This window comes from Hakea prostrata, unplaced genomic scaffold (assembly GCF_041222555.1).
Source record: "Hakea prostrata isolate BN-2017 unplaced genomic scaffold, UWA_Hpros_2 contig_4, whole genome shotgun sequence".
In the NCBI taxonomy this organism is placed as follows: domain Eukaryota; kingdom Viridiplantae; phylum Streptophyta; class Magnoliopsida; order Proteales; family Proteaceae; genus Hakea; species Hakea prostrata.
The window spans coordinates 38,661-58,050 of NW_028291123.1; the positions used below are offsets into that span (position 1 = coordinate 38,661).

Here is a 19,390-nt window from a genome sequence, read left to right on the forward strand (position 1 = left end):
TTACCCGGGTGGTCTTGGATGTCACAATCATAGTCGAGAGACCAACTCCAACCATCTTCTCTGTCTCATATTCAACTCCTTCCGGGGTGAAGAAGTATTTCAAACTTTTATGATCCGTGAAGATGGCGATCTTCTCACCGTATAGATAGTGTCTCCAAATTTTCAAAGCAAATACAACAGCTGCAAGCTCTAAGTCATGAGTGGGGTAGTTCTGCTCATAATCCTTTAGTTGTCGAGAGGCATAAACCACAACCTTTCCGTGTTGCATCAACACGCAGCCCAAACCGATTTTAGAAGCATCAGTGTAGACCGTCAATCCACCGGAACTATCAGGTATAGTCAGAACCGGCGCGCTTGTCAATCTAACTTTCAGCTCTTCGAAGTTCTTCTCACAAGAATCGGTCCAGACAAACTTCTCTTCTTTTCTAGTTAGCTTAGTCATAGGGGCAGCCAACCTAGAAAAGTTTTCAATGAATCTCCGGTAGTATCCTGCTAATCCAAGAAAACTTCTTATCTCGGTCACGGTCTTCGGTCTTTCCCAATCAGTAACAGTTTGGACTTTCTGCGGGTCAACACGAATACCCTCGGCTGAAACAACATGGCCAAGAAACACTACACTTGAGAGCCGGAAGTCACACTTGCTAAATTTAGCATAGAGTTTCTTTTCTCTCAACCTTTGCAACGTGCGATTCGGGTGCTCCACATGCTCTTCCTCATTCTTTGAGTAAATCAAGATGTCATCAATGAAAACGATTACAAATTTATCGAGTACATCGTGAAATACTCGGTTCATGAGATCCATGAACACGGCGGGGGCATTAGTCAAGCCGAAAGGCATCACTTTAAATTCATAATGTCCGTACCTTGTTACGAACGCTTGTCTTAAGGATGTCACTTGACTTCACCTTCAGCTGGTGATATCCCGATCTCAAATCAATCTTTGAAAAGACAGCAGCACCCTTCAAGCCGATCAAAAAGGTCATCAATCCGAGGCAAAGGATATCTGTTCTTGATTGTCGGCTTGTTCAATTCCCGGTAGTCAATGCATAGACGCATACTACCATCTTTCTTCTTTACAAACAAGACCGGAGCTCCCCAAGGCGACACACTTGGCTGCACGAAACCTCTCTCTAAGAGTTCATTTAATTGAGTTTGCAACTCTTCGAGTTCGGTAGGTGCCATTCCAGCAAGGGGCCTTGGATACGGGAGCCGCTCCAGGAATTAAGTCTATAGAAAACTCAACTTCCCTATCGGGAGGCAAACACGACAAGTCATCCGGAAAAACATCGGGGAATTCACTAACAACTCGACTTCTTCAAGTCTCTTCTTCTCTCCCGACCTTGCTTCCAGACGAAGCATCTCCCAAAAAGGCATGGACTTGCATTAGAGTGGACAAGGTCTTCTTGCTAAATCTTCCCTTCTCTCCTTGAAATTCGAAAACTGAATTCTCTTCTACACGGAACTGAATCTTCTTTGAGGAGCATAAGATCACGGCATTGTAGAAAGTCAACCGATCGATTCCCAAGATTACATCAAAATCTCTCATGTCAAACAATACAAGGTTTGCCTTCAGATTTCTTCCACAAATCAAAATAGAACAATCTTCTAACACTTTATCTAGTTTAACAACGGACCCAACGGGGGTACAAATAGATAAATGACTAGATAAACATCGAGGTGTCAAGTTAGTTCTCAAGGCAAAAGTAGATGATATGAATGAATGTGATGCACCCGTATCAAATAATACAAATGCGGGAAGAGAAGCTACTAACAGTACTGTTACAACATCGTGGCGGGGGTCTTGCTCGGTACCGATATGTTAAACACTCACTGCCCGGAGGGAGGGGCGAAGTAGCAGCGGAGTACTCTTCACTACGGGAGCTTGAGGTTGCACGGACTTATTGGGGCAAGAACGAGCATAATGGCCTGCTTGCTTGCGGAGGAAGCAAGTAGTATCTTTCGGTCCAATAGGAGGCTGCAGCGGGGGGAGGTCTCGATAAGCTGGTCTAGGATTCACCATCCCGGGCCTAGGAGGATAAGTAGCTCCCCGAGGTCCCGCTCCACTTGGACTGACCATAATAGCTCACGGGAAGGGAATTAGGATTCGACCAACATTTCTCGGCTGAAAGGCGGGTGCGGGATAAGGAGTAGGTCTAGCAAAACGCCGATCGGTGCGGTCCACAAATCCGAAGGTCTAGGTTGCCGGGGTTTTCGAACTCGAGCATTTTCCTTTTCATTCTCTTCAAGCTTCTTCGAGTTTTGAACCACTTGAGCATATCCTTCAAGAGGCAAGACAGTGAGGTATGCCTTAATAGAAGGTCGCAAACCCTTGAAAAACTTTTTCGCCTTGGCTTCTTCGGACTTAATAGACTCGGGGCGAAGAAGAAAAGTTCTTCAAATTTCTGCGATACTCAAGCACATACAAAGTACCTTGTACTAAGGCCATGAACTCGGCCTCCTTTGCGTCCTTTATAGCTTCCGGAAAGTAGTTCTTGCAAAAAGCTTCCTTAAACTTCTCCCAGGTAACAACACCACCATTCAAGGTCTCAAGGATAGGCCTAGTGGAAGCCCACCATGCATCGGCTTCTTGCTGAAGCACTTCGCTCGAAACAAACAACACTTTACGAGCATCGAGAACATTGCAAATGTCTGAAGGCCTTCTCCAACTCACGAAGCCACTTGTTCGGAAAGAGGGTGTCCTTTGTTACACCAGTAAAGGAAGGCACTTGTAACTTTAGGAAACTTTCCATCAAACGGGTGTGGGGTGTCCCGGTGAATCTTTCCATAAGAGGGGCTGCGGCTCCAGAAGTTCCAATTCCGGCACGGTTCTCATTGCGAAGGGTAGCAAAACCAGTCATCATTTGATTAAATTGGGCAGCCTGCTGTTGCATCATGTTGGTCATGACGTTGGCGATATCTCTAAAGCTTCCGATATCGGGGGCACCAGGAATGCCATTCGTGGTGTGGCTATCGTCCTGTGTCTGCTGATCAGAGCCCCCAGCAGGGGTTTCTTCGTTTCCGTTGCTTCCGGATCCGACGAAACGATTTCTAAGTAAGACCATTCTGCAAGGATCAAAGATAAGGATACCAAAATTTCAAATTTGACAAAGACAACTTGGCCAACGAATAGGATAACCAAATCATGGTTAGAATTATCAATATAACAGTAAAATAAATCAGCATTGATCAAAATCCAAAGGAATTGAGTCAAAGAATCAAAATCTCCCAAAATAACGCAATGCAGAAAAATGAAGGATTTTGGTCGATGCTTCTTCTTCTTGGTCGATGGTATCGACCAAAAGGATCAACCAAAATAAATTCTGCGCGAAAATCAGATTTAAAGGGCCCACTTCTCATTTCATTTTCATTTCTCACTCAACCATTTCGAGTTTAGCTCTGGAGAAAGCGATTTTCTAGGGTTTTCAAAAGTGCTAGGACTTGATTCAAGGCTTCAATCATTCTTGATAATCTCACTTGATCATCTACACAAGTAAGTTCTCTTTCTTTTTCTCTTTTCTTGTAAACTTCATTCACCATTGTTGTGTTCTTCAATAAAACTGAGTAATACTTGTAGCTAATGGTTAGAATCATACATATAAATGATTAGAAACATGTTTTCATAACTTTTCAAGTAAGATTAAGTTCCAAACACAAGATTGCATCCATTTTGGTTACCAAAACACTATTCATTTCACAAAAACTCAACTTTACAAGCACTTGTCTCATTTTCAACCCAAAAGGAATTTTGACATGAAACAAATTTCTACAACACTGATCTACTAGGGGAAAAGTGTTCCCACTCTCCATTTGGTCAAATTCCAACTTTTCAAAAATCACAAATGCAAGCCAAAAGAGGGATTTTTCTCTCTCTTACTTGCTGATTCACTTTGAATATGCCAAAAAGATGGATTTTCACCAAATAAAGTATTCTAGCATGCTTGTATAGGTCTTATGCATATGTTAGAATGATCAAATCAAAATTTCACCAAAAATCGAATTTTCTGAAAATTTACGAAAATGCCCTTCATCTAACAATCATACACTGAGACTAATCCAAATGAGTTTCTTTCCTTGTTTCAATAGATACACCATGCCTAGAGGAGGGAGGGAGACGAGTAGACAGGGGTAGAGGACTTGTTCCCCGGGCTGAGGTCATAGACGAGGAGCATTTCAGTACTCCTATGGCGGAGTTTCTATACGAGCATTATTTCCATGATATACCGATCGAGCACGGACGATTGGTGGATGTGGATGATTTAGAGGTATTTCGCATCCGAGAGAGATTAGAGGCTATGGATTGGCTTCACTTATACACTACGGCACAGCCAGTCTACCCAGATCTTATCAGATACTTCTATAGTAATCTGACTTACCGTATAGAGGATGATCCGAGGGATGGTTCTAGGATTGTCATAGATTCCATGGTCGGAGGTAAAGAGATCAGTTTCACTACAAGAACACTGGCTCGCATCTTAGATGTACCGATCGTACGAGATTCCCGTTGATGGATTCCCGCTGGTACGGAGTATCACGAGAGGTGTTTCTTCCTTATGAGGTATACGAGGTGTGCATGACTCTATGGGATGACATTGACTGTTATATGCCCCGGTGTTGTACTGAAATGCGTCCTTCAGCTAGAGTTATCGCTCGCATCGTCGGGCGAAACATCCTTCCGAAGGTAGGGCATCATAGCAAAGTGTCGGCGATGGAGGCACTGATCATTTATAGTATGTATACTGGAGTACAAATCGATTTAGCATACATCATGCAAAATGTCATGATTGATCGGATCGAGTTTCCTGGGGATAGGAACTTGGCTTTCGGTCGACTCTTGACTCGTATCTTTGAGTACTTTGGTGTGGACTTGGAGCATACACCTACGATTCGGGGTCGAGATTTAGGTGAGCCCATTTGTACATGGTTGATCGGGAAGATGGGGCTCCGGGATGCGGTCGGATCGGAGGATGAGGATGATATCGATGATGCATCGGGAGATGACGACTCGAGAGGATGATAGTACCGATGATGATGATGGTGGTGACGATGATGAGCATAGTGAGGATGATGATCGGGGTCATGATGAGGTCATGATGAGGCTCCGGGCATGAGGAGGTTCCCGCTCCACGATTTGCGAGGTCGGAGGCCCATCACACACGACTTACGAGGCTCCGGTGTGGCTTCCCATCGGTCGTCGATTTACTCTATTCTTGAGAGGATCGAGGCTCGGCGGGAGAGAGGATGGCGTTACACATGTGCACCCTCAGTGAGAGGTTTGCACGACTGGAAGAGGAGTTCAGATCTAGGAGGGATCAGATAGATCGCAGGAGTCGTTCACCTACATAGACATCATTAGGAATTTTCTTTTATGTCATTATGGATGTATTTCTCTTTTTCAGACTTGTAAAAATTTCCCTATGAAATCAATGAAGTTCAGTTGTTTTGTCTATATTATTGTGTCTTATTCATGAGTCAAATTATGTTTCCATATTTTGGTTTCTAGTCTAGGTTATCTATTATTCACTTCTAGGAGCACTTGAGTCACTTTCGGATCTGTGACTCGGAATGTTCCGTCACCATTTCTGTGGTCGGGGTTCCATTTGATCTTGGGCTCTGATACCAATCTGTCACATCCACCCAGCCGGTACCCCATTTGGAATACCCGGGATGTGATCCACAGTCCAAGGATCAACGATCTGAGGTCCATGCCTCCCACATACACGGTAACACAATCATGAACAGTAATAATCAGTGGTAAAAACAGTTAATATCAAGTATCATGAATAAGACAAGATTAACTAAATCAGAGTGCGGAACATAGATAATAAATAAGGTATGATCAAAATCATAAAGGGTGAGAAGGTGTGGTAGCCACCCTCTCAGAGCAGCGGAAAAGTATTAAATCAAGTTAGTTACATATCCAAGTGTCACCGGAATAATTCAAAGACAAGTTAGTTACAAAATCCAAGGTTCCACAAATACACCAGGGGAATGGGGCACTATGCTAGGGTTTCTTCTATACTAATGGTAGTCTCCTCAATAGTACGGATGAAGTAAACCCAGCGCTGCCGCTCCCGCACAACTGTGGGGCTAACCCTGGTGCGAATAATAATCCTCCTCGGCTCCAATATACGAATCCTCACCGACGCCATTACCCGGAGGGTAGTATGTGGAATCATAGTCCGCCTCATAGGAGGTGCCATCGTAATCTTCAGTACCTAGAATGTAATCTAAAACATTTGCACAAAAGGAATGAGTTCGAAGAACTCAGCAAGGAAGTTATTCCATAATTAGAAATCATACACATTCATAACATATAATAATGCAATGTGATATGGAACATATGATGCAGATATGAGCCTAACTCTATGAATGCTGGTCTCTAAGGTAGACATGCTTTAAGTCATATCACCGTACTTCTCTGGGTCGTCAGTCACTCTCCCATTTCCATATCTTGGGAATGCCCGGGAAGATCGGTAAAGTCATCAAAAACCATGGTAGGGGGGGGGCCCCCCCCCCCCCCCACCCCATTAGGTGGAGACTGGGGCGCGTGCCGGGGAGGGGGGGGCGCCCCCCCCCCCCCCCCACCCCCATTGGGCCAACCACCCCCCCAGGCCCAAAAAAGCCTAGCCCAATGCAAGTCATCTACTCAGTCGGTCAAGTCAGATTCAGATACGTCCATTCCTCGCCCCCGGCGATCCTTTCCGGTATCCTTCACACTAGAGTCAGCGAAATCCCGGATTTCGGACTCATCAACCCTATTGGTCATCCACATATAGTAAATGAGAAGCTCTCACGTCCTCTCACGGATTGGTTACCGGTCTTGAGCGCCCATGAGCCCAAGTCTATCCATATGCAACTCTACCAATAAATGGCCCTTTTCAGGTATCCGTAGCATGGTTTATGTGTGAAATCCCGCCTAATCCTAACCTTGCTACTGTGCCAAATCCATACCTACCTTATACATTGTTTGATTTATTCTCTGTTGTATGAGTTGCCTAGTTTCATTTGGTGGAAGTTTATCTCGAAGCTGATCTTTTTCCCCTTCTATTTCTTCCCTTTGATGAGAGAGTGATCTTAAGTCATTCCCATGACTGATCCTTCTATCCTTGCTATTCTAGAGTGGACCTCCATACACCCTATAACCTTGTGAATTCTCCACATGACGATTTTGAAGGGAAATCAAGTGTGATCTTCATGATTTGTAATTCCTTCTAATTATTTCAAGACTTCAAGCTTTTCATCCCCTGTTCCTCAATCAAAGGTTAGTAACCTCTCTTGTATTGTATTGATCTACTTTTACTATGTTTTATCCTTTGTGATTGAGATTTAGAAGAAGATGCTGCATCCTTGCAACCATCTCTTTACAATCTCTTTTCATTTTTTTAGGTTTTATGATCTTCATATTGATCTTCACCATGATCCTTATGAAATCTTCATAAAGCCATGATCGTACTTTACTCTTACTATGTTTTATTCTTTGTGATTGAGACTATGAAGAAGATGCTGCATCCTTGCAACCATCTCTCTACAATCTATTTTCATTTTAAGGTTTTATGATCTTTATATTGATCTTCACCATGATCCTTGTGAAATCTTCATGTAACCATGATCATACTTTTGATTCGATTTCAAAGCATGTTAGATTTATTCCTTGTTTCTTATAAAAGACTTTTTGTTATTTGTTTTCCTTTGATTTTGGGAGAAGAAAGGTCAAGATAAAAGCAATGTCCTCCATCTCTTTAGAAGCCTAGTACTCTCCCAATTTCGAGGACGAAATTATTTTAAGGGTGGGAGAATGTAACATCCAGCCCAAACCTAGCCCTGACACCCTATTTATTTTGGGATATAAAAAGACTTGTTCAATGTTAGACCTTAAAAGTTGGACTTTAATTTCAATATTATTATCTTTGAAAACCTTAGGAAGCCATGTCAGACCTTTCCCTTAGGGTAGATCTGTAATGTCTGGCCTTATCCTAACCTTGGCCCGGCCTGGGACCTATTATGTTTGTAGGTCCGAAGACCCAAATTGGGGGAAAATATACTTATGGACCCTTTTGGTTGTTGATTTGGTGTCGGAACCCAAGCCCGTGGACATTGACGATGATGCCCCTCACTTGAGGGCATTGTCAGTGTTAGTTTTGAATCTGCGCACCGAAGAGGGGTGAATTTGTTGAAATACCAAATGAACTCATGTGCTCAATCCGAATATATTTCTTGAAACTAGACTTCTTGATGGACTTGTAGGAGAAAATCTCACTCAATTTGACCCCATATAGCCCTCCAAATCCCTGTCTGAAGTTGCTGAACTGTGTCTGGCAAATCCTGCTTGCGCATCGAAGAAGGTGAGCTTAGTTGGTGGACCTAATGACCTCACATGCTTGATACAAAGGTATTTCTGGAAACTAAACTTCTTTATTGACTTGTAGGAGAAAACTTCACTCAATTTGACCTTGTATAGCCCTCCGAATCCCTGTTCGAAGTTGCTGAACTATTTCTGGATTTTCTGCTGAAACCTGTTACCTATTTTGGTCGATGGTTTTGGTCGATACCATCAACCAAGGACCATCGACCAAAGTTGCCCAGAATCGAGAAAAAGATGCTTTTTGGATATTCCTTCTTCTATTTAAGTGAAACCTCGAACCTAGAACGATATTTCACTCATTTCAACACCTGAGAACGTGGGAAGGCTCCTCTTAGGCTCCTCCTTAGCTTGGGTGATGACCTTCTACAAGAATCCTTGTCTCTCTTCTCAAACTACCATCTTCTAAGGTATGATTCTCTTTCTTGCTCTCTATCCTACTCACTTCTCTTCTTCTTTTTACTGATGAGACCATGGCCAAGGTGCTGCAACCTTGCAAACACCTTGCCATGAACGTCTCTTCACATTTATACTTGCTTTTCCTTCATTCTTGCTATGCTTCACTTGCATCATGATCCTTACATATACATTACCATGATTCCTTGCTTAACAACTTGATTTCTTATACTAAACTGAGATGTGGAGTATGATTAGTCTAATCTCTGGCTTGCAAATGATTGTAATCATGTTCCTAACCTATTCCCCAACTAATTCTCTAGCTTCCCTTTCAATTACATCAATTTCTCATGAATGCTAGGATTCTTGTCTTTAGAACATAGGACCTCAATTTGGGGGTTTTCATTTGGACCATTGGATTGTGATAATACTTGCTAGGTAGTGTTCTTACATTGTTATGAATCATCCCTCCAAGTTTCAGATCGATCCGAACCCCAGAAGACCCATTTCGGACCAAAATCCCCAAAATCCATTATTCTCATCTCCAAGACAATTTTGGTCGATCCTTTTGGTCGATACCATCGACCAAGACCATCGACCAAACTTGTTGCTGACAACAACCTTGCTCCGTTTTGATCCATTTGACATCCGATCTTCCCGACTTCTTCTCTAACTTATTATTGATGTTTGTTTAGGGTTTTAACAATTCTTTTGGACTATTTCTTGGTATTCTCAATTCATCACCAATTCAACCTATGGTAAGGATGGTTATCTCCATAAACATATAGATCATCAACTTATGATTTATGTTCTTATTTATGAAGAGAATCTCTTGATTTCTTTTAATCGTTATAAGACTGTGATATATGTGTTAGAACAGTAGTATTGAAATCTTTATACTCTTGTCATGTTACATTACTATTCTTGTTTACTTATGTCTATGATGATTCATTTCAATATCATGATTTAACTTGTATTATGAAGATGTATTGGATGCATGAGAAGTGATGAACTTGAATATGTGATTGCCTACGTATAACTTGGGATTGGGGAGTGTCCTATTGACGCTTCTGTCCTTGGGCACCGGAGGGAATAGTATGGGATGTTCTCCGAAGGTGCCTATCGACTCTTTCCCGGGTTATTGGATGACATACATAGGACTGTCTAGTTGTTTGGCTAGGATGTCCTTGTTGTATCAGACCCGAATCGGAAGGGCATTGAGACCGAACGACCCGTGGTAGCAGCGGAGATTTGTGGGCACTCAAGACAGGTAACTAACTCGTGAGAGGTCATAAATCTCATTGTGGGAGCCATTTATTGGTAGGGTTGAAAATGGATAGACTTGGGCTCACGGGCGCTCAAGACCGGTAACCAACCAGTGAGAGGACGTGAGAGCTTCCCGTTTATTATTTGTGAATGACCAATAGGGTTGATGAGTCCGTAATCCGGGATTACGCTGACTCTAGTGTGAAGGATACCGGAAAGGATCGCCGGGGGCGAGGAATGGACGCATCTAGATCTGAGATGATATGACTGAGTAGATGACTTGCACTGGGCTAGGCTTTACTGTGACATGCGCCAATACTCATACCAAATGGTGATGTGAGAGAGTGGTGACTAAATCCCCAACCATGGTTTTTTGAGGACTTTACCAATATTCCCCGGGCATTCCCAAGATATGGAACGGGAGAGTGATAGACGACCCAGAGAAGTATGGTGCTATGACTTAAAGCATGTCTACCTTAGAGACCAGCATTCATAGAGTTAGAACCATACTTGTATCATGTGTTCCATATCATATTGCATCATGTTATGGCTTGTATCATATGGTTTATATTTTATGGAATGACTACCTTGCTGAGTTCTTTCAAACTCACTCCTTCTTGCAACATATTTTGTTAGACTTTCCTGCAGGTACTACCACTGTTGACTGTGGTAGTCAACCCTTTGGAGGCCGAGTTGAAGACTTGTATCATACTGGTGGCGATGAACCAGTTGATAAAGACGAGTAGACCGAGATCGGGACTAGTTTGTAGCAGTTCAGTTTTATATTTGTGTGTTAGGGATGGGATGTCGCCTCATTCCCTTTTTAACCTTTTATTTGAATTGTCGGGACTATAGCTTAGTTGTTTCACTTGTTATTTGGTGAATCGGTTGTAACCTTTACTTTTAGTCGTTTCATCTTCCGCTAATATTATAGGACGGGTTTCCTCCCTCCATTTTACACTTGATTGTTTATACTAATGAAATCCTTTCCACACTCTGATGTTATTTGTGAATCCTTCTGAGGTACTTTCTCGACTTTTATTATTAAATTATTTGGATACAAGGAATTGTTCTTGCTTTTGATTATATTATTGTGCTAAGTGACTATGATCGTTCCTAAACTTGATCGGCGGGACTATAATTCACTCCCCGGGTAATCCAGATAGGGTATCCCCTTGGTGGATTTAGGGCGGGATGTGACATTATGTCCCCTACCGGATTGGCTACCGGCCTAGAGAGCCCATCCAACCATACACTACCACGGGTTGTTCGGTCTCAATGCCCTTCCGATTCGGGTCTGACACGACAAGGATGAACCTAGCCACACAACTAGACAATCCTATGTATGTCATCCAATAACTCGGGAGAGTGTCGATAGGCACCATCGGAGAACATCCCATACTATTCCCTCCGATGCCCAAGGACAGAAGTGTCAGTAGGACACCCTCCAATCCCAAGTCATACGTAAGCAATCACACATCAAATCTCATCATTCTCATGCATCCAATGCATATTCATAATAGTAATCAAATCATGATATTGAAACGAATCATTATAAACATAAGCAAATCAAAATGATAAAGTAACACAACCAATGTATAAAGATTTAAATGTTACTGTTCTAACACATATGTAACAGATATCATAATGATTGAAAGAAATTTAGGGATTTCATTCTTTGAATAAAGCACGATTCAATACTTGATGACTTATATGTTTATGGATATAACCATCCTTACCTTGGATGAGTTGATGATGAATTGAGAATACCAAGAATAGTCCAATAGAATTGTTAAGGCCCTAAACAAACATCAATAATAAGTTAGATAAGAAGTCGGGAAGATCGGATGTCATTTGAGTCAAAATCGACCAAGGTTGCTGTCGGCAACAACTTTGGTCGATGGTCTTGGTCGATGGTATCGACCAAAATGATCGACCAAAATAGTCCTCGGGCAGAATAGTGGATTTTGGGGATTTTGGTCCGAAATGAGTCTTCCGGTGTTCGGATCAATCTGAAACTTGGAGGCATACTTAACAACAATAGTAGGACACTATAAATCAAGGAATTAACCCGATCCAATGGTCTAATTAAAAAGCCCCAATTTGAGCTATCAAGTTCAAGTGATAAACATCATGGCATGAGTTGGAATTGATTGCATTGATGAGGAATAGCATGCAATAGCTAGAGGAACTAATAGAAATTCGATTGGAATCATATGGCAATGTTAAACATGAACATAATACACTCTATAGCTCAGTTTGATATCAAATGGTATGATGTTAATAGGTAAATCATGGGATACATATGCTAGGCATGAGATATAAGCATTAGCATCAATGAATGGCTAAGGGCATCATGAATTGAGCATGAGTAGGCAGTTGGAGTGGTGGTTGCAAGGTTGCAGCACCATTCCAAATGTCCCATCAGCAAGATGACAATAGAAAAGAGTAGAAAATGGTAGGGTAGAGAGTGGAATGAAGAGTCATACCTTAGTGTGGAAGATGAAGACAAGAATCAATGATAAACTAAGTGTCTTTGATGAGATACCCTTCACACTAACCAAGGAGCTGCTTTGGGAAGCTCTCCCCACGTTCCCAGGTGAGAAAAATGATTGCAAAAGGCTCAAGGCTCGAGGTCATATTAAATAGAAAAGGAATATTCCATGGAATCATTAACTTGGCAGACTGGGACATTTTGGTCGATGGTATCGACCAAAAGGATCGACCAAAATATTTTCAGCAGAGAACTCAGGTTTAGAACAGCAACTTCAAGTAGGGATTTGAAAGGCTATACAAGGTCAAATTGAGAGAGGTTTTCTTCCACAATTCAATAAAGAAGTCTAGTTTCGGGGAATACCTTCGGATTGTGCACAGGAGGTCATTTTGTACATCAACCATATTAATCTTCTCCGATGCGCAGACTTTCCTTAAACAATGACAAAGCATTTAAGCAAGGGGTATCATTGTCAATGTCCATGGGCTCGGTCTCCGAATCATGATCATCAATCAGTATGGTCCATAAATTTCTTCTTCCACCGCTTTGGGTCCTCGGACCTGAATACAACAGTGGATCCGGGTTAGGGTCAAGGTTAGAATAGGGCTGGATATTACAATCCTAATATACCTTAGGAAGTTCCCCTTCGAATTTCGGATCAATCCGACTTCAAACGAGGAAGTTATGGCCAAAGCAGTCTGTACAATTCCGTACTGACTTGCTTGGTCGACTCCTTGGTCGAGTGGGGCAGTCGACCAAGCACTCGACCAAAGGAGTCAGTAGCTTCATTTTTCGCCCGATTTGATTCGTTTGCTCTCTAATCTTTTAGGCAACTTTCCTAATGTTGTATCCTATGATTGTTAGGAGTCTATTTGCTAAGTTTGGAGTTGCTCTCTTTGATTTTTGGATCATATTCTTCGATAATCAGGTAAGGACAATTGATTCCTTAACTACATAGGTTGCTTGTTCTCTGGTTTCTACTTTGCGAAACTATGATTTTACATACTGTTATTGTATTTTAATTCTGATCTCCTACTGTGAGAACAGTAGCACTTGTTTATGTTATCCTTTTTATTATTCATGTTATATGAGTTAATTATTACTGCTTAATCTGATTTTGCTTTTACATTCTCCTGTATATGATGAACTGTTGGTTGTGTATGTCATGACTGATCTGAGAATGTGTTTGCCTAGGTATGGTTTGGGATTGGGGAGTGTCCTTTTGACGCTTCTGTCCTTGGACATCGGAGGGAATAGTATGGGATTTTCTCCGAAGATCCCCATCGACGCTTTCCCAAATCATTGGTTGTCATACCTAGGGATGTCTAGTAGTGTTTGGCTAGGATTTACCCCTATTATATCAGACCCGAATCGGAAGGGTATTGAGACCGAACAACCCGTGGTAGCGAATGAGATTCACGGGCGCTCAAGACCGGTAACCAACCCGTGAGAGGACGGGAATCATATTGTGGGGACCATTTATTGGAGGGTTGCATATGGCTAGACTTGGGCTCATGGGTGCTCAAGACCGGTAACCAACCCGTGAGAGGACATGAGAGCTTCCCGTTTACCATATGTGGATAACCAATAGGGTTGATGAGTCCGTAGTCCGAGTTGGTCGGTGCCATAGGATACGCTGACTCTAGTGTGAAGGATACGGAACTGAGTTGGTCGGTGCCATAGGGAAAGTATCCGGATCTGACATGATATAACTGACTAGATGACTTGCATTGGGCTAGGCTTTTCCCTGACATGCGCCGGTACTTATGCCAAATTCTTGTGAGAGAGTGTGTTGACTTAACCCCTTACCATGGTTTGTCCTAAGGGATGCCCGGACCCACTGCCTACTGGAGCCGAGTGACTGACCTACCCAGAGTAGTACGATGCTATGACTTAAAGCATGTCTGCCATAGAGACCAACATACATAGAGTTTAGATGCATTCATACTTTATCTGTTCCATATTTCATTGCATCATGTTATGTTTTGCCACATGTTATCTATGATGTTATGGATTAACTTGCCTTACTGAGTTTCTTCGAAACTCATTCCTTTTTTTTTTGTATATTTTTTTGTTAGATTATCCTGCAGGTACAGATTATTATGACGAGCAGTACAATGAAACACAAGCCGATGAAGCGTATTACACGCAAGGTGCTGGCGATGATCAAGCTTACTCTGATGATCCCTCGGCGGATCAAGCTGCGTACTACCTTTGAAGGCAGCGTAGAGTTAGAACAGATCCGTTGGATTGATGAAGTCCATACTTATGAAGACGTCATCTATAAGCTTGAAGAATCTTGTTCTTAGTTTATTTATTAGTACATTGGTTTCAGTTGTATTTTCCTTTTAAACTTTCATTCTACGTTCCGCTATGTTTGTAGAGTGAGTTTCCGCCTCACTTTACTTCTTTTGATATCTTCGGATATCTGGTATCATTTTCCGCACTCTGATTATATCATTTATTCTTTCTTGAGTTAAATCTTTTGTTTATAATATTAAACCTTGATTAATTACTGTTTATGATTATGTTATTGTATATGTGGGAGGATGATTTCCTCGATACTTGATCTTCGGGGCTGTGGATCACACTCCCGGGTATGCCAGTTAGGGTACCGGCTGGGGGATGTGACAAGGTAAAAATTCAAATACATATTAAAGTAATTAAATTCTTAAATTCCAAATTCAGTTCTGGAAAATAAAATAGTAAAGATGTCAACAAATAATCCAAAACTTATATTCAATATGTATTTAACTATTTACACCCATTTAGATTTTAGAGAAATAGAGAAATCCAAATTTCTAGGATTTTATAATTTGCTATTCGATGAAAATTATGGTTATTATATGTAAGCTAGAAGGGAAAAAGAAAAAGATTTATCTCAATTCTCAATTAATTTCTAACTTCTAAGACAACGGTCAAACTTTAGTCCAAATTTCCAATTTGTCTTTCCCCCAAGTTTCTCTCTCTCTCTCTCTCTCTCTCTCTCTCTCTCTCTCTCTCTCTCTCTCTCTCTCTCTCTCTTTTATTCTGTTTTTTCCTTTGGTTTTTCTCCAGCAGCAAAGAGTTAAAATTATTCATGAAATAGAATAAGTAGAGAGAAGAATTGTAATTAAATTTAGGCATATTTGAAAGTCAAGTCAATTATAGAGAATGTCACACAAACTCTTTTTGTAAACTTAGAAACATCAGAGATTCAGAATTCAAAAGGAATATGATAAATGAAAATTTTATCTTCAAAGTCAAGAACTTAAGTCGTAGGTAGGTATGTTTTCATTCACAACTGTTCAATAAATTGATATCTTTATTCAATACAAAAAAAAATCATATTCAAAACCTTGTTAACAAGTAAATCGACGATAATTTATTATTCAACAAAAAAAAAAAAAAAAAGTATTTTTTTCATTGTTAAAGAAAATGATGTTTTAGTTACAAACATAGCTATATGTTTTTAATAAAAAATTTTGAAATATCACAGTAGATTTGTTAGACATTCATGATGAGAAGTTGGGGTATAGATTTGTTAGATATTAATTCTTTATGTAATAGTTTTTATTATTTATAATAATTATCTCACCTTAGTCAAAAAACAAAATCAATATTTTATTGAACTAAAAATGACTTTGTTGGAAAAATAAAAATTACCTTAAAAATAATATAAAAAGTGAATTTATAGTCTACTATGATCAAAGTGACTAAATGTCAAAATGAAGACTCATATCAATGTTAGTATGAAGATCAAATTAGGGTCAGGATTAGGGCCAAAATCAAATAGATGCTTATTACATTGGTAATGAGGTTATAATTTATTTTTATTAATTTTCTACAAAACATGATCATGTTTCTAAAATTTGACACGTGTCAAGTATCCACCCATATATATTACAATTAATTCCTCTCCATGTGGGTGGAGGGTCCAGAGTCTTTAGACTCAAATCAAGGCCAGGATCAGGGTTAGGATCATAGCTAATATTAGGGCCAAGATCAGGGCCAGGGTCAGGGCCGAATATTTTTGGCCCTAACCCGCCCTTAGGGCCAAAATCTTTAGCCCAAGCCCTATTCGGGCTCAGGGCGGGCTTAGGGCGGGTCAGGGCCGCCAGGGTCAAACTTGCACCCTATCTTAGACATTTCACCTTTATAAGCACATTACTTCACTTCTTTCTTTAATGCTCACAGTTCTAGTTCGTGCAATGTCTTGCCTCTTAAGCTTTCTAGATGGCCTATGTAATGAGTGTTGGGTCAGCCACTCTCAAGCCAGATGGCCTTAAGGGACTAGATTGTAGAATACCCCTCGAACTTACTTACTCAAGCCAACTAGGCTACAGGCCAAGACTGGACCAAAGACACCCCAACTGTTTGACACGAGGCAAGATTTTGGTGACACCGAGACCCGGTTACTAAGAAGGAGGTCTAACCTTTAAACTTCATATTATTATTTTTTTTTTTTCACATTTTACTTCAATTCACTTCACATTTAAATAGTCTAAAATCGGTCTCAACTTGTCACCATAAGCACAAGGCAATACAAGATAACTAGATGGTCAAACCTTTTGGACTACCTGGAGTTCCTATTTTCCGATTCAACCTCAGTCTCAAAATGTAAAATCCATTGCTATTCTCTCAAGCGGGTGTTCATTACATCAGAAGGGATTTCTAAAACACTTAAACTCTCATTTTGTATCGAAGCAAGGAATTAAAACATTTATCTTACCAAAGCTAGAAAAAATTGGGCACTTTTTATCTTTGTGACAATGCTCTACCAACTATCAACAAGTCTTACTCGAGTTGACACCCCCCACACTTTAATTATGCAATGACCTCAGTGCATGCAAGATATATATAAAAAAAAAACATGATAGAAGCAAATAGAGGAAAGAGTGTACCCGATGTTTGAAATCATGATAGAGCACGCAACAGTAGAACCTAACAACAAACAAAGAAAAGAGAAGAAAAAGAACAAGAAATAACATCTATATAAATGGGTTGCCTCCCATAAAGCGCTAAGTTTAGTGTCTTCAGCCAGACTCAGTGAGATGCAGCCAATAGAGGTGGAAGCTCAAATCTAAATGTAAATGGTGACTGCTCCAAAGAAGTGAAAAAGTCCAACAATGTGTTGACTTCCTCAATATTTAGGTTAGATTCCCCAAATGGCAAGTAATGTTGTAGGGTATCATCAATAAGCATGTTTGGAATATAATCAACTACTACCTCATCAATAAAGTTAATTGCAAAGCATTCTTCACCCTTATTTGGGCTTAATGTTCATTCTTTCTAGAATCTGGAATTGAGGACTCAAGAGCTTCAGGGAAGGGGACTTTGGGAGTGTAAGATAAAGGAATAGGACCCTCTACAATCGGAATGTGCAACCCCTTACAAGGAATTTGATGGGGAATACTCACGGTGGTGTTTCTTACTAGGCTTGTGTGCATCATTGCCAGTCTCATGGATCAAATCAACCTCTTCTCGACTCTCAAGATCAATGGGCAATGGCTTAGGAGTAGGCAAAGGTGCATAATATTCCTTCCCACTGCGCGTCACAATAGAGATTGCTTGGACTTGTTCTTTCCTATACCCAATTTGATGATTTGGGTTATCTATTGGTTGACTAGGTAACTGACCAACCTCCCTCCTACTGATGGCATTAGCTAGTTGACCAAGTTGGGTTTCCAATTTGTTAATGGACTGAGAATGGGAATGCAACAATTGAGTGTTTTGCTCTAATCCACTAAGTGCTTTTAGTACCTTATCCTCAAATGATGAATTATGTGAGGATTGTGGAGATGATGGTTGCTCATTCCTATAGGCATTTTGGTGCATATTAAATGGAGGTGGCATATAAGGTATTTGATTAGAGGGATTGGGTATTGAGTTTCGCCATAAAAAATTGGGGTGGTTTCGCCATCCTGGGTTGTAGGTATTGGAATATGGATCATTGCCCAATTAAGAGACTCCTTGGGCCAAATGTGCATGCTCCTTAACAGACTCAGGGTATTGTGTAGCCAAACAACAATCAGTGACATGATGGGATAGGCTAGCACATAAAGCACATGCTTCAATCTGATTAGGTGGAGAGAAACTTGTAGGAAGTGGAGATGGGTTTTGTTGTCCTAATGACAAGAGATGGTCCAATTTCTTTGATAGCAAGTCAACATTAGCACTCATCTCAATGGTGGGATTGATCTCATAGAGACCGCTCCTCTTTGGTTGCCCAATGGATGGAATCTCAGTCCTAGCTGCTGAAGCATGGTGTTGGGAGTTTTCACTAAGAGTCTCAAAAAATTCACATGCTTCATCCTCATTCTTGTGCATGAAAGTCCCACCACAAGAAGAATCAACCATTTGCCTATGTCGGTCTCTAAAGCCATCATAAAAGCATTGAACCAATTGCCATTTAGGAATAGCATGGTGGGGGCACTTTCTAAGTAATTCTTTTAGTCTTTCCCAAGCCTCATGAAATTGTTCTCCTTCTTGTTGGGAGAAACTCGTTATTGCTCTCCTAATGCTATTGGTATGGCCAATGGGGAAGAAATAAGGAACTCTTGTTGCATTTCTACCCAAGTGGAAATTTTAACATTGTCCAAAAAATGAAGCCAATGCTTAGCTTTATCTTTAAGGGAGAATGGGAAAAGAAGTAACCTTAAAGCATCAACTAAGAGGTTTTGAATTTTAACCATGGATGACACCTCTAAAAACTCATCTAAGTGCTTATAAGGCTCTTCATTGGCAAGTCCATATTAAAAATATTAGCATTTGAATCACACTAGATTTGATCTCATATTGAGCCGCCTCTATGTCAGGCAACTTAATACAAGAAACCGGAGTATATATCGTAGGAATGAAATGCTCACTCAAGGGCCTCATTGGAGGCTAATAGT

General features: G+C 40.8%; 1 non-coding gene across 1 annotated transcript; it reads left to right on the forward strand.

The window, feature by feature from the left end:
* Nucleotides 1-18,912: 18,912 nt before the first annotated feature.
* LOC148999444 (small nucleolar RNA R71) lies at nt 18,913-19,019 on the forward strand. The gene has a single exon (XR_016170928.1). It is a non-coding gene; the product is annotated as a small nucleolar RNA R71 (small nucleolar RNA).
* The last annotated feature ends 371 nt before the right edge of the window (nt 19,020-19,390 follow it).